Below are 15,211 nucleotides of genomic sequence, written 5' to 3'. Positions count from 1 at the left end.
AATAAATGTAGAGGCAGTAAAATATCACTTTGTAAATATCTTTTTGCTAAAATTCATATCAAATATTGTCTTTCGGGGAATGGAGCTGTTAACCACCTCTGTGAGCAGTACAGTACAGTCTGTAGGTGTTCAGCCATGTGGAGGAGGTGGGAGGGACGTAGTTGCAGAAGGTGATACGTTAGTGTGTTCATACTTGGACATTTTCAGACGTCACTTTTCTGTATGTTTTTGTACATTTTGTTTTGCAGTGCAATATATAATAGACAAATGATTCCCAATTTTGCAACATCTAGTCTCTAGAAGTTAAAGAAGTTGCCAGTGTGTAACCAAATAGTAAAATCAGTACATTTTGTACATTTTGTGTTGAAATTCATAGGAAAGCTTTTGTCCCCTGTTTAAAAAAAAAGAAAAAGAAAAAAACTAACTTCCATTCAAGCACAAGCAGGGACCAGAAAAAGACCCTGAGGGAGACAAACCAATCAAACAGACCAAAACAACACCACAGAGGGGCTGAAAATTAGACTGTATTGGAACCATGGCCCATGAAAGTAGACCTGTATGTCAAACCTATACAGGGTGGTTGCCTGCTAAACTAAAAATTTAAATAAGATCCAGAGCCTCCTAACATAAATGTTCAGGATACAATGAAGTCACCCATAATGCCAGAAACCAGGAAAATTATAGCTTGAATGAAAGACAATCCACAGATGACAACACAGAAGAGTCCCAGAAGATGGCTAAAGAATCCCAAAAGAGTGGGACTGAAAGGACATTGAAAGAAACAGTACTGAAAACTTCCCAGATTTGCCAAACAATGTAAACCTACTGATTCAAAAACAGAACAAACACCAAATAGTTAAAAACCGAAAAAGTCATGCATTATCATTGAAATTCTGAAAATAAAGACAAAGGACAATCCAGAAGTCAGCAAGAGAGAAACCAATGACTTCCCTAAGGAAAACCCCACGTTGAATGGCACAAGGTGCCTCATATAAATTCATGGAGGCCAGAAAGAAGGGGCACAATGTTTTCAAATGCTGAAAGAAAAGAATTGTCAGTTGAGAATTCTATGCCCAGCCAAACTAACCTTTGGGAACGTAAGGGGATTAAAGAAAGTCTCAAAGAAAACAAAACTTAAAGAGCTTATCACTCACAGACTTACAAAAAAAAATTGGCTAAAAGACATTCTTGAAATAGGAAGAAAATAAAGAAATCTTACAACATTAAGAATAAATCAAAAATGGAACGATTAGTGTAAATATACTATCCTCATCAGCTTCTAAATCAGATGATTATTGCGACAAAAATGTAGCATTGTAATCTACCATACAAGATGATGATTTTTTTTAATTTAATTTTATTTTATTTTATTGCAGTACTGGGAGAGGAACCCAGGCCGTCATCCATGCTAGGCAAGTGCTCCGCCACTAAGCTACAACAGCAGCCCTTACACAATAATATGTGGTAGGAGGGGAAGGGAGGGGACATAGGGGTAAAAAAGATGGTGGAATGAGGTGGACATCATTAACCTAAGTACATGTATGAAGTCATGAGCCAAATATACATTGTTTATAAGTAACTCACTTCCAGTCCAACAACATAAATATGTTGATATTAAAAGGATAATATATATACCATGAAAGTATAAATTTCAAAAAAGTAGGAATGGCTATACTAATATCCAATTAGAAATGAAAAAAAGAATATTCTATATTCTTTGATCCGTTTTTAAAATAATTAGAATACTACAAACAGGAAAGAAGGGAGGAAAGAAGGCTAGAAGGAAAGAAGGAAGGAGAAAGAAAAACAAAACTAAAGACTATTATTTCTCATGAACTCAGACACAAAATTCCTCAACAAAATATTAGCAGATCAAATCTAATAATGTATTAAAATAATTATGTACCATGACCAAAGGCAATTTATTCCAGGTATGCAAGACTGATTCCCCATTCAAAAATCAATCAAGGCAGAGTGGGAATGTAGCTCAGTGGTAGAGTGCTTGCTGAGCATGGGTAGGCCCTGGGTTCAATCCCCAGTACTGAAAAACAACCAATTCAATACACCATATCAACAAGTTAAAGGGGAAAAAATCGTATGATCATATCAATCAACAAAGTAAAAGCATTTGATAAAATTGATTACCCACAAAATCTAATAGCCATTTAGTACACAAACTCTTGGCAAGGGATAGGGGACAACTACCTCTAAAGATCATCCACAAAAAAACACTAGAGCTAAGTTTATACCCAGTGGCATAAGACTGAATAGTTCCCCTCTACTTCCAGGAACAAGGCAAGGATGTCTTTTTTAGCAGAGGGTGGATGCAGGAATTGAACCCAGGGAAGCTTAACCACTGAGCCACATCCAAGCCCTTTTTATTTTTCATTTTGAAACAGGGTTTTGCTAAGCTACTTAGGGCTTTGCTAAGTTGCTGAGTCTGGCTTTGAACTCGCAAACCTCCTGCCTCAGCCTCCCAAGCCTCCCACTCGGATTACAAGTGTATGTCACCACGCCTGGTTAGGATATCACTCTTAACACCCCATAGAACATAATACTGGAAAGTCTGCCACTGCGATAAGCAAATGAGAAGAAATAAAACCATTCCTATTTGGAAATGCCATGATTACTTTCCTACATAGAAAATATCAAGGGATTTACAAAAACATTTCTACAATGAATATGTGTATTTAGCAACGTCACAAGACAAAAGAGCAACACAAAAATCAATCACATTTCTATATTCTACCAATGGATATTTAGAAACAAAAGGATGTGAGGGCGATCTGGCTGTGACATCTGTCACCCCATTGATCGCCAGGGTTGATTCGGCTGATCTGGCTGGCTAGGCGGGTGTCCCCTTCCTCCCTCACCGCTCCATGTGCGTCCCTCACCGCTCCATGTGCGTCCCTCCCGAAGCTGCGCGCTGGGTCGAAGAGGACGACCTTCCGATAGAGGAGGACCGTTCTTCGGTCAAGGGTATGCGAGTAGCTGCGCTCCCCTGCTAGAACCTCCAAACAAGCTCTCTAGAAACAAAATGTTAAAGCATAACACTACTTAGAATCACCCCAGAGAAAATGATATTTAAATATATGCCTAACAGAATATGTATGTAACCTGTAGGCTGAAACTTATAAAATACTAACGAAAGAAATCAAAGAACATCTAAATAAATAAAGGTAATACCACTATCAAGGAATTAAGACCCAACATAGTAAAGATCTTCTCTCCAAATTGATTTACAAATCTGTTGCAAGTTCTAGTAAGTGAACAGCAAGGAGTTTTGTAGACACTGACAAGCTGGATAAGCACAAACCTTAGAATAATTAAAATAACTTTAAAAAACTAAAGAAAAAAAAATTTAAATAAAGAATTTAAAAAAATGAAGAATCACTTTACCCAAAAGCAAAGCTTACTACTTTGCTAATGCAATCAGGACATGGTGATATTTTTGAGAGAGAAATAGTCACTTAGATCATCAATAGGACTGAATGGAGAACCCCAAAAGAGATCCACACAAAGAAACTCAACCAATTTTGACACAATTGCAAAAACAATTCAGTGGTGTGCTGGAGCAAGTAAATATCCACAGGGGGAAAATATGAACTCCAATTTAAACCTCCCACTTAAAAAAAAAAGTTCAAAATGAATCTCAATCACAGACTTAAATGTAAAAGGTAGAGAGCTATAAAACTTTTAAAAAGAAAATAGGAGAAAATCGTTAGGTCCTAGGGCAAGGCGAAATGTTCTTAGACTTGGCACCAAAAGCATGATTGTAAAGAGAAAAGTGGATAAAATGTACTTCATTAAAATTTAAAATTCTCCTCTTCAAAAATCAGGTAAAGAGGATGAAAAGACAAGCTACAGACTGAGAGAAAATATTTTCAAACCACATCTCCAACAAAGCACCAATATCCATCATATAGAAAGAACTCTCAAAACCACAGTAAAAATACAATCAAATTAGATAAATGGACAGAAGACCTAAGGAAAGACCTGTCACTGAAGAGCAAGTACAGAGGTCAAATGCAATGAAGATTATTATTCATGAGGAAGATGTAAATTAAAATCATAATGAAATATTACTGCACACCTATTCAAAGCCCTAAAATAAAAAAAAAGAGTGATGACACCAAATGTAGACAAGTATTCAGAGTAACTGGATCATTCATGCATTGCTTGTGAGAATATAAATGGTAAGCCACTCTGGAAAACAATATAAGAGCATCTTTAAAAACTAAACACGTAACTCCCATAAGACCCAGCATTTGCACTCCCAAACATTTAACTCTGAGAAAGAAGACTTATCTTCACATAAAACCTCCATAGAAATATTTACACCAGGTTTATTTGTGATATCCCAAACTTGAAACAGCCCAGATGTTCCTCCATAGATGAATGAGTAGTTAAGCACATTGTGGTACATGCAGACCTTGGAATATCACTCAGCAATAAAAAGGAAGAAACTATTGATAACATGCAACAACTTTGGTAAATCTCTAGGAAATTATGTTGTGTGAAAAGGGTAAATGCCAAAAGGGTACCTATAATTCCATTTGTGTAACATGGTTGATTGCATTATATAGCATTCTTCCACCCGCCTCCCCAATTCAATATTACTGACCCAGGAGTAAGCTTTATAGTAAGACTTGACATTTAGTAAGGCAGTTTCACCTCTTGTTTTTCTTGGCTCTTCTATGTGTTTACTCTTACCATATGAATTTTATAATTGGCTACTTAAGTTCCATAAAATAAATATTGGACTTTGAATTCATGGATTAATTTAAGAAAAATATACTTACAAAATTAGCCATTCTCATCCAAAAATAAGGAATATTTTCTCTCTTAGTCAGATCTGTTATGCTCCTCAATAATCTGATTGGTATTTTTTCTGGATATGTGATAGTTTCAGGCTATGAAAATTAGGTAAGTTTGTTTATTAATTCTTCTAATAACAGTACCGGTATATGAGAAGCTATCAGTTTTTGTTTATTTTGTATTAAGCCACTTTGTAGGACTTTCTTATTTACTGTAGTTGTTTCTAAACTGATTAACTTGCCTTTTCTAGAGACCTTCATTGAAAAACAATCAAAATGAAACTATAATCTCTTCCTTTCCATTATTCAAATGACTTTTTAAATATTTTTTCTTGCTGTATAGCATTGGCTAAGACCTTTATTACACTATTGAATTTAGAACTGATAGAACTACAGAAAACCTTGTCTTGCCATCATTCGAATAGAAGTATATTTCATAGTTTCACCATTCTATAGATTTCCAATAGAAATCTTTCCTTTGAAAGAAGAAAATTCAAGTTTTCTTCTATTGTTCATATGCAAGAACATTTGAAGGAAAATTTACAGCTTATTACAAAAGAAAATTTTGAGTAAAAGTGCTTTAACTTATTATGATTTTAATATCACAGTTAATCTAATTAGAAAGTTGAGTATCTGACCAATTTATAATAAAGATCTATTTCTTTTTTTTTTCCTCCAAGTCTTCAGGAATTTTACTGGGTGGGAACAGAAGGATCAGAACTGGCAACACAATAATTGACTGTAAGTTCTTTGTTTATTTATTCATTTAGTAGTTCTTTTTAATTATATATAAAATTAGGATTCATTTTTATATAATTCTATAATTTGTCTAATCCTATAATTTGCTATAAGGAATTGTCTATTTCTTGAAGATATGGTAAAATCAAGTAATAAAACCATGCAAATTTGCTGCTTTCCATAATAAAAGTACATCTTTGATTAGTTTTCCAATGTAATCAAGAGGAAGAGCATATTTAGACTTTCTTCTACTTCTTGAGCTGATTTTGTTAATTTATACATTCTTTTAAAAATTATGCATTTCATCTATACTTTCAAAGATATTAATTAATGATACTATCTTACAAAATTTAATTCCTTCTGTATCTGTAATTATGTCCCCTTATCCCATTACTGATGTGGTTTATTCATACTCCTTTTTTTTTCCTAATCAAACTTAAGGAGGGGTTTTTTTTTTATCAATTTAACTGGCTTTTGTTTATCTTATTTATTTTATTAATGTCAGTTTGTAATCTTTATGAAATCCTTCCTTTTACTTTCTGGAGATTTGATTTTGGTAGACTTTTTTGTTTTGTTATGTTATTTTTGTTTTGGTTTGGTTTGGTTTGGTTATTTCAAGTATATTATGTTTCATTCATTTGATTTCAATTTCCCTCATTTTCTAATGGATGCATTTAAGTCCATAAATTTTCCTCTGATAACTGCTTTGGCCACATTTCAGAGGTTTTAATAGTTAATGCTCTATGGCTTATTTTGAAATTGTAATTTTCATTTTTCTTTTCTTATTAGCATAAGCCTCTTTGTATTTTTTTCTATTTATGATTATAGACACTGGTTTAATCTCTCTTTTGGTTATCTTCTCATTTTTTAGGGAATAAATACTCTATAATTTCTATCATTTCAAATTTTCCAATATTTCCTCTGTGGTCTAATACATTATCAATTTGTGTGAGTGATTTATTTGTGTTTTAAATGAATATGTCTTATAAATTCATTAGTACAAAGTTGCTCATTGTGTCATTTATTTTGTATATTATTATTTTTGTCCATTTAAAACATATATTTCTTAAAGAAATGTGAAATGTGTCCTGCTATAATTGCAGACACGTCAGTTTATGTTTCTGTTTCTACTAGTTTTCTTTTATATTTTCCAAAGCTCCATTGTTGAGAGCATGGAGGGATATAATGACCATATTTTCTTGGTGGATTGTTCTTTTACCCTATAAAAGCTACACTTCTATGTACTTTTTAATGTGTCCCCTCTTACTTAACATGTCACCTAAAACATATTACAAATTTTTAAGACACTTCTGTCTATTTTTGGCTCTTTCCATCGATTTAACTGATTATTTTTAAGTATCATACTATTATCCATTGTGGCTTTATAAATTAGTTTATTATCTAATAGACAAATATTGGTTATCATATGCATCCTTCCATATTAACTTTAGACTTAATATTGCTGAACTGTTATGGCATGGGAGTATTTCTGACAGTATTTTGAGGGTTTTTTCATATTATCATAAAATAATAATTCTGATTTGATTATAGAGTCCATTGTATAATTCTCTTAGATTTTTCACTGGATCAAGAATTCCTCCAAGTTTTCAGTGTGAAGTTTGGTGCAGGTTGTTGTTTTGAGATAAATTACTTTATCACATAAACCAAGGCTTCTTAACCTTGGTATTTTCAATATTTGGCACTGGATATTTCTTTGTAGGGGAAGAGGGAATTCTTTTCCTGTGCATTGTGGAAGGTTTAGTAAGCAACATCCTTGACCTGCACCCACTCCTTAGACACCAGGAGCACCATCACAACAATCAAAATATTCCTAGATATTGCCAAATGGCTCCTAAACGGCAAAAATGTTCCTGACCAAGAATCACCAATTCAATGAATTAGCCTTCTATTCTTATTTGTAATCATAGTTGGATGTTGGACTGGATGTTGAATTTTATCAAATGTCATCATATGATTATAGATATTTCTACAGTGACCAACAGATGTGATAAAATTTTAATTATTTATTTCCTAATTTGGTACCATCTTTACTATAGTGGAATAAAGCTTTATTGGTTATGGTATGTGTTTTTTGTTTTGTTTTTGTTTGAGGGGGGATGTGGTTGTTTGTTTGTGAACTCCGGATGCTTAACCACTGAGCCACATACCCAGCCATTTTTAATTTTATTTTGAGCCAGGGTCTCACTAAGTTGCATAGCCCTCAATAAGTTGCTGAGGCTGGCTTTGAACTCACAATTTTCCTGCCTCAGCCTCCTGAGCTGCTGGGTTTACAGGCATGTGCCACTGTACCCAGCTACATTTATTTTTAATATAAAGTTAGTGTTCCTTTTATTGGGGGGGGGGGTATTTAACCAGGGATTTAACTCAGGGGCACTCAACCACTGAGTGACATCCCCAGCCCTATTTTGTATTTATTTAGAGACAGGGTCTCACTGAGTTGCTTAGCGCCTCACTTTTGCTGAGGCTGGTTTGAACTCGTGATTCTCCTGCCTCAGCCTCCTGAGCCACTGGGATTACAGGTGTCTTAATCCCTTTCATATTTATGTTCCTGTGTGAAGTTGACCTGTAGTTTGGTTTGTTACTTTTGTTAGCTTCTGATATAAAGATTATATTTGATTGATAAGTTTTTCATCTATAATTATTCACATGATCATTTTCTGTTCCTTAAGAGATTTAAGTGGATTTGCTCTACAACCATCTGTTTTAACACTTTTTCACTTTATGCCTTTGTTTCTCAACTACTCTACAATTAAAATTAGTAATTTAAAATTCCCTAGAAAATCATCCATTTCAACAAAATTTTCTGTGATAATATATACTGTACTTTCTACCTTTTTCAATACATGGATATTGGAATACATGGATTTTTTTGGAATATATGGATATTCTCCTTTTTATTTATAATGTTGGTACATGTGATTTCCTACCCTGTCTTACTTAAATAACTTGTCAGATGTCTTTGAGTAGTTCTAATTCTTAGATTTGGCAATCCACTATCTGTTTTCTGCTTTAGTAAATTATGTTTTATCTTTATCAATTTCTCCCTAAGGTTATTTAATTGTTGTCTTTCTAATTTATTGAGTTGAATATTCGATCCATTTATTTTTATTCTATATTAAACAATATTGATATTTCAGGCTATTTGTTTTCTCCCCAACACAGATTTGACCATACACCTTGAGTTCGGATATTTGGTATTTTCATTGTCATTACTTCATAAAATCTCTAAATATAGTTTTCCTATCCTCTTTGTTCCAAAAGATATTTCAGAGAGGTCAGAATAGTTTTTAAAATGATTAAAAATTTTAGTGACCCTTTTTTGCTCCTTTGGTAAAAGATAAGATCTGTGCATTTTCTGATTATTGGAATATACTCAATCTTTATTTATAGCCAGCATATATCATTTTCTGACTGTTTCATAGGCCTTAATGTAGTCTCATTTTAAGAAACATCTCAATCTAAGAAAAAACTCCATTGCTCGAAATCATCTAAATTCTTAGAATCTTTGACTACTGGATCTGCAAAATACCAAAAGCAATTTCTCAAAATCTTCTCATTACAACTGGGAATCTCTCCATTTTTTCTTCTCCTAACAGTCTCACTAGGTTTCACCCCAGGATTCTTTCACATATTAGGATCTGTGACTAAGCAGGGTGCAATGGCTCATGCCTGTGATCCCATCAACTGGGGAGGCTGCGGCAGGAGGATCACAAGTTCAAGGCCAGACTCTGAAACTCAGCAAGGCCCTAAGCAGTTTAGAGAGACCCTGTCTCAAAATAAAAACAAAAAGGGCCAGGGTAGTGGGCTCAGTTGGTAAAGCACCCCTAGGTTCAATCCCTGGTACCAAAAAGTAAAAATAAAAAACAAAGCCCTCTGAGAATCTGTGACTAATTCAGTCTGTTAGACTGTAAGCCCAGTGAAGACAGGAATCCTGTCTGCCTTGTTGGACCTTAGAGTAACCAGCCCCTGGTCCTAGACTCAATGAATAAACAGAAGAATAGGAATACAAGGAAGAGATCTTCAGTGTGAAGTCTACGCCTTTCAACAATAAAAAATAGTCTCTCTGCTCTATCTTCTTTTTTATTCTCAATTCTTTTTTGACACCAAAATTCTGTCCCCATATTCTCTCCATTCGTTTTGCCTGACATACATTGTATATCTCGTGGTTTGGGGCTTTTTTTGTTTTGTTTTGTTTTGTTTTGGTGTGTTCTGTTTCCCTTCTTGCCTTACCCTGAGATCTATGAAATCTATTTTCTCTGTGATCGTCTTCAACATAAAGATCCAGTTTAGAATTCAAGTAGAAGATGGTTTTAAGTGGTCCCAAAGTACTACTTATCCCATACCTTTAATGTCTTTTTTCTTTCTTTCTTTCTAATTTTTAGGTCAGAAAAGCAATTGAGTCTCTTACTCTGCATTTAATACAATACAGTAAATGCATTTTTACTCTCCTCCTGACTCCATGCTACTGCTTCTTCTCCAACTTCACCTCAGACACTGATTAAATAAACTCCAATTCTACCCGTGGATCATTATTAATTTTTACATAATATGACTTCTCTTCAAAAGTTCATTTTTAACAGTTGCATTCAGTTTTTTCAAACAACATCTTGATTATTTTAGGTACATAAAGCATAAATAATGGGTTAAAGTTTGTCCTCCCTCTTCCAGGCAAAGCTGGGTCTCTGGCCTCTGAACCCACACAGTTGATGGCTGTGGACTACACAGGGAGCTGGGGCAGAGCTGTCTCTCTCCTGCCAGGCCAGGGAGTTCCTGTGCCCCAAAGGCAGACCTCTGAGAAAGATGGAAGGTGGGGGACCCAAGACGAAAGTACACAGAAGCTGGTAAGAAGATTGGAGGGATCTGGACAGAGCACCCCTGCATGTGCACGCAGCAGGCTGGAGAGGTGGCCCTGAAGTCTCCCACCTGGGCTAAGCATGGGACAGCCACACCCACTGCTGGGGATATGCTCAGGCACACCCTCACATGGCCTTACTCTGTCGTCTCTTCCTGGAGGATGTGAAGGTGCGGAAGATGCCACACACTTGGGATCTCCTGTCATCACCGGATGCGGCACCAATCGCCTTCCGGCAGATGCTTCCACAAATGGGTTGTTATGTTACCTGCAAAACACAGGAAAGTGGGGAAGGGGGGTGGGGGCTGCTTCTAAAATTCTAAGGTGAAAACTGAGCCTGTCCAATGCAGGATGTGCAGACGCAGTGACCATGGAGTTTACCACTTTATTAAAATTGTGATTGTTCACATAAAGACTCAACCAGGTCACATATTAATAATTATCACTGACAATCTTTAACATCAGCCAAAGCCCACAACTGAAGCAATATTACATCTCCCGGTCTCATTTATCTTACTGCTTATGGCCCCTCTGTGGTCAGCACGCTGTGAGCTTCTTGGACATTTAATTATGAGCACATCATAAATGTAGCTGACAGGGCAGAGACTGCCCAGGGATGCTCCTGGCAAAGGGGTCGCTGTGGAAAGTAGTTAGTTGATGCACCCCCCACGTCAGGAAAAGCAAAGACCATTCCTCCAGTTGCCCCTCCACACCTCCCTGTTGATGCTGGAGAAGGGCAATGAATGGGTAAGATCGCGCTTGGGTCTCAATGTCCCTCTAATTTTTAGATGTGTCAACCAAGTGGTCCTAAACCTAAAACCAGCCCTACAGTCTCTCCTGAGCCGTCCAGCTCAGAGGGTACTTTGGCTTACCTGTCTGTCTCTGGCTGTTTACAGAGGTCCCCAAGTGTGGGTTTGATGCAAATAAAGAAGATAAACCTCCAGTTCATTCTCCAGGGGTCCAGGAATCCCACTGCCTTGGCCCCAAACTACTTATCTCTAATGGGGAGCAAAGAACAGGACTGTCCCCAACAACATCCCCTCCATTCACCTCCACCCAGGAAATACCTTTCTACTAAATCAGACAAACAGGAGCTTGAAATAGCAAGAGACTGAGCAGGAAGGGCTTCCCATTTGCTTCTAATTAGCCACCACCCTGATACGCCAGCCATGGCATCGGGCACTAATAAGGCTGCCTGCATCTGCAAACGGGCTTGGGGCTGCAGGACCCTGCCGTGTCATGTTTCAAAGCAAGTGTCCTCAGAGGGGCTGAGGTACGGATTCCTCCTCTGCCCTGGCAGGCTCAGATGGGGAAGACAAAGCGCATAATAAGGGACGCACAATGAAGGGGCTCGGAGAAGAAAGCTGAAAAGTAACTATCATGTTGGCAGATAAATTCTACACACAATTATTCATTCCTAGCCTCTTGACATGTAGATTAATGAGTTTGATAACCCAGGCTTCTAAGAAGTAGATTCCACTCTTCGCAGACTTTCTCCCCCTCTACCTACAAACAGCACACGGGTCTGCGGAGAAAAAAAAAAACAAATCGATACATTTGCAATAGCCATCGCTGCTTTCTTGTGACTGGAGCCCTACGTCAAAAATATGATGTGTCTTCTCTTTCTCGGTCTGGGAGAAGCCCGCAGTGGCCAGAGGGGCCCTGGAGGGGACAGAGAGCCTCAGATGGTGGACTCTTACCCAGGTCCTGGATTTTCTACCATAGGCTGGTTGGAGAGAGTTTCCAACTCCAACCTGAGAGAAAGGGTCATTTGTTGACATGGCAGCCACTTGACTTTAGGATGGAGTACTCCATTGGCACCAAGACACCCTCACTGAGAAAAAGGCACCAAAGAGGGAAGAGCACCCCAAGGATGAGAGAGAGGCATCCTCTGCCACTCCAGGCATCCCCTTGCAGATAGCTGACCAGCTCAGAACTCCAGGTTTTAGTCCCTCTGGTCCAGACCAAGAGTAGGTAAAATTTTGGAGATGCATTTAGAGTGTCAAGTACATATTCCTTTGGCTTCTTCATTAGCCATTTGGCAAAAGGGGTTTCTAGATCCCAGGCCATTTTATTTTCTCTTCAACACATTTGTGTTCATACTCTAAAAATAAAAGGTATTTAGGGTGGTGTTTTTGGTTGTTGTTTTTCATTTTGGGGGGTTGTTTGGTTTTTTGCAACAAATACAAACAATATGTCTCAAAATAACATAGGTCAGTGTTTCCCCACCCACCCTCCATCCCAATGCTGGTATAAATCCCTCCAGATTTTTCCCTTCACTTTGACTCAGCTGAAAGGGGTTGGGAGCTGTGATGTAGAGGTGTAGGGGAGGCAGAGAGAGCAGAGGAAGGCCTCTTACCTGCTACTCTGCTAAGGGCCCTTGCTGCCACCCTCCTCAGCCAGCTCATCCCTCTGGGAAATGGGACAGACCTCAGAACTCTGGACAGAGGCCTGCCTAGGTCCTGGGGGAGGAGAGTCAATGCTTGCGAGATGTTTGTAGATACTGGGGTCGGGGGAGCAGGTGCAGGGCTATAATTAACATATGCATTTTGTAATACACCTGCTTTTATCCTGCAGAAATAGGAACAAATGGAGTTCACTCAGCTCACAGAAATCCAATGAGATCTTTGATTAGCAACTTGGGCCAGGTGAAGCATTTGTGGCAGTACCATCAAACCCTAAGATGACTTCCCTCCTTCTAAAGGGACAACCCTAAACTATATAAAGAGGGAGAAGCCTCTTCCCTAATTTGGGCAACTCTGAGACTCAAGGTATCTCACAGAGTCTTGGGGTAAGGATCACCAGGTTTCACTAATAAAAATTCAGAAAGCCCAGTTAAATGTGAATTTCAGATAAACAACGAATAGTTTTTAAGCATATCTGTGTCCCAAATATGCATGGGACCTAGTTATACTTTTTTGATATACACTAAAATAATATAGTAATAATATTTTAGCATTAGTATGCCCCACACCTACTTGAGACACAATTATACCAAAAAAAAATTATTAATTATCTGATAATCAAATTTAAGGAGACATCCAGGATTTCATCTGGCAACCCTATTCAGAATGTCCTTGTGAAACTTACTCAAAGAAGAACCAGGAGTGACCAGGGAGAAGGGAGCAAAACAGGCTCTAAATTCAAGACAGCCCTATAAAAAGAGACTCCTATTCCCCTACATCTGATCTCTCCCCAAACATCCTAAGCCCAAAGCCCAAAGAACTAGAGCAAAACTTGAGCCATTGTTCCTGAGTAGATGCAATGTCCCCAGTTCTGGATTCTGGAGCATAAACTTGGGGGAGCTCTATCAGGCTCCTGGAGGTATGTGGAGGCACCATCAAGGTAGGGTCACAAGAGTTCAGAGCCCATGAAATCCCTGCTCTAAGAATGCAGAACCCCAGCATCACACCTCAGCCTGGCAAGAGCTTTCTCTAGAAGATGGTGGAGACTTGGAAGTTCTACTCTCCCACCTGGCCTGACAGCAATCCCAGAACAGAACAACTTAATGCACCCAGGGCAAGGGTTGGGGAGAAAAGCCAGCCCTGCTGCCTTTACCAAATCAGTTATGGCCAGACTGACTCATCCTCTCTCCTAGATCATAAGTCCCAAATCTTGTTGCCTCTTAATTGTACAGAAATTTAAATACAGACATGCCTACACAAGGAGGTGCCTGAGAAAACCTGTGCCCTTGTTCTTCTAGGGGAAGAACTGTTTTCTTCTGGATTTCCAATACTAGTTGCCAGAATATCTGTATTAGAGTCTGTGTCTTCAACAGTGATCTGTCAGGGTGGACAGAACATGTACATGCCGAGGCGCCAGCAATATCTCAGACCTGGCTCAATGTTGGCTGCTGCACCTGGGTCCCCACCAACACCACCAACTTCCCACTGGATAAATGCCCAGCTTCCATCTCACCATGATGGTGGTGAAGGGAGATGGAAGCAAGATGTCTCCCTTCTGGCTGCATCCATGCAAGATGTCTTTGCCAGTGGAACCCTCACTGCCATCTGTCCTTGAGCATCAGCTCAAGGCTGCAGACTGCTGAGAGGATTCCAGCACAACCACCCTGTCAAACCTCGGGCTGCTAGCTGAGTCTAGAGCACACCAGCCCCCAAGAGTGAGCAGGACCCCTGCAATGTTCTGCATCTGCAGCCTCCCTTCCCTTCATTCAATTCCCAGAAATAGCCCAAAGGATGCCTTTGGTGAGATAAAGCTCAATCTCTTTAAGGAAGGGCCTTTAGGCTGAGAAGTTCTAAAAGCTGGGGCAAAATAGCAAATAGACTGGTGCTGCAGAAAACAGACATGCAAATGAGATGGCCATCCATAAGGCCCCAACAAAAGGCAGATTGTCCCGGAGAAGAATTTCAGAAGAGGTCAAAGTCATCCCAGATTAGCCACTAAAAGCCTTTCCAAAGCACAATGGCAAAAATAAGCAGTGAGAATCATGAGACCAGGGAAGAGAGTCCAATAGCCTGGGATTCCCCAGCACAATGTGAGTGAGACCAAAATTAGGACTTCACTGCCAAGTGACGGTCCAGACCGGTGCAACAGGCAACTGGAACAGGCGAATGGAGCCAAAGAAGCCTCCGCTAGATAATTCCATGCCACTCCCTAAACACAATAATAATGTCCTCTGGCATCCCCAGACCAGAGGTCAAAACCTGGCAGCTCATGGACCTCAATGCAGCCCATGGTCTCGTTTGGTCCATAAGCTATGGTTTAAATATTTGAATTAATTGCCAATATTTTTAAATCGGAGGATTTTACAGGAAAATCCAGA

At 38.5% G+C, this 15,211-nt stretch overlaps 1 long non-coding RNA gene across 3 annotated transcripts in view; it reads left to right on the top strand.

The window, feature by feature from the left end:
• Positions 1-14,898, top strand: part of LOC125612654 — a 40,103-nt gene extending 25,205 nt beyond the window's left edge. The window contains exons 2-4 of one of the 3 annotated variants that reach the window (XR_007343143.1): positions 2,781-2,885; positions 3,712-3,720; positions 14,886-14,898. This is a non-coding gene — a long non-coding RNA (uncharacterized LOC125612654). Of the gene's footprint in view, positions 1-2,780; positions 2,886-3,711; positions 3,721-14,772; positions 14,780-14,885 lie in introns of all 3 variants that reach the window. The other 2 variants (XR_007343141.1, XR_007343142.1) reach the window with 2 other exon arrangements.
• The last annotated feature ends 313 nt before the right edge of the window (positions 14,899-15,211 follow it).

Source organism: Marmota marmota, unplaced genomic scaffold (assembly GCF_001458135.2).
Source record: "Marmota marmota marmota unplaced genomic scaffold, marMar, whole genome shotgun sequence".
NCBI lineage: Eukaryota > Metazoa > Chordata > Mammalia > Rodentia > Sciuridae > Marmota > Marmota marmota.
The sequence above is the reverse complement of the archived record's forward strand: the minus strand, read 5'-3'. Positions and strand labels throughout refer to the sequence as shown.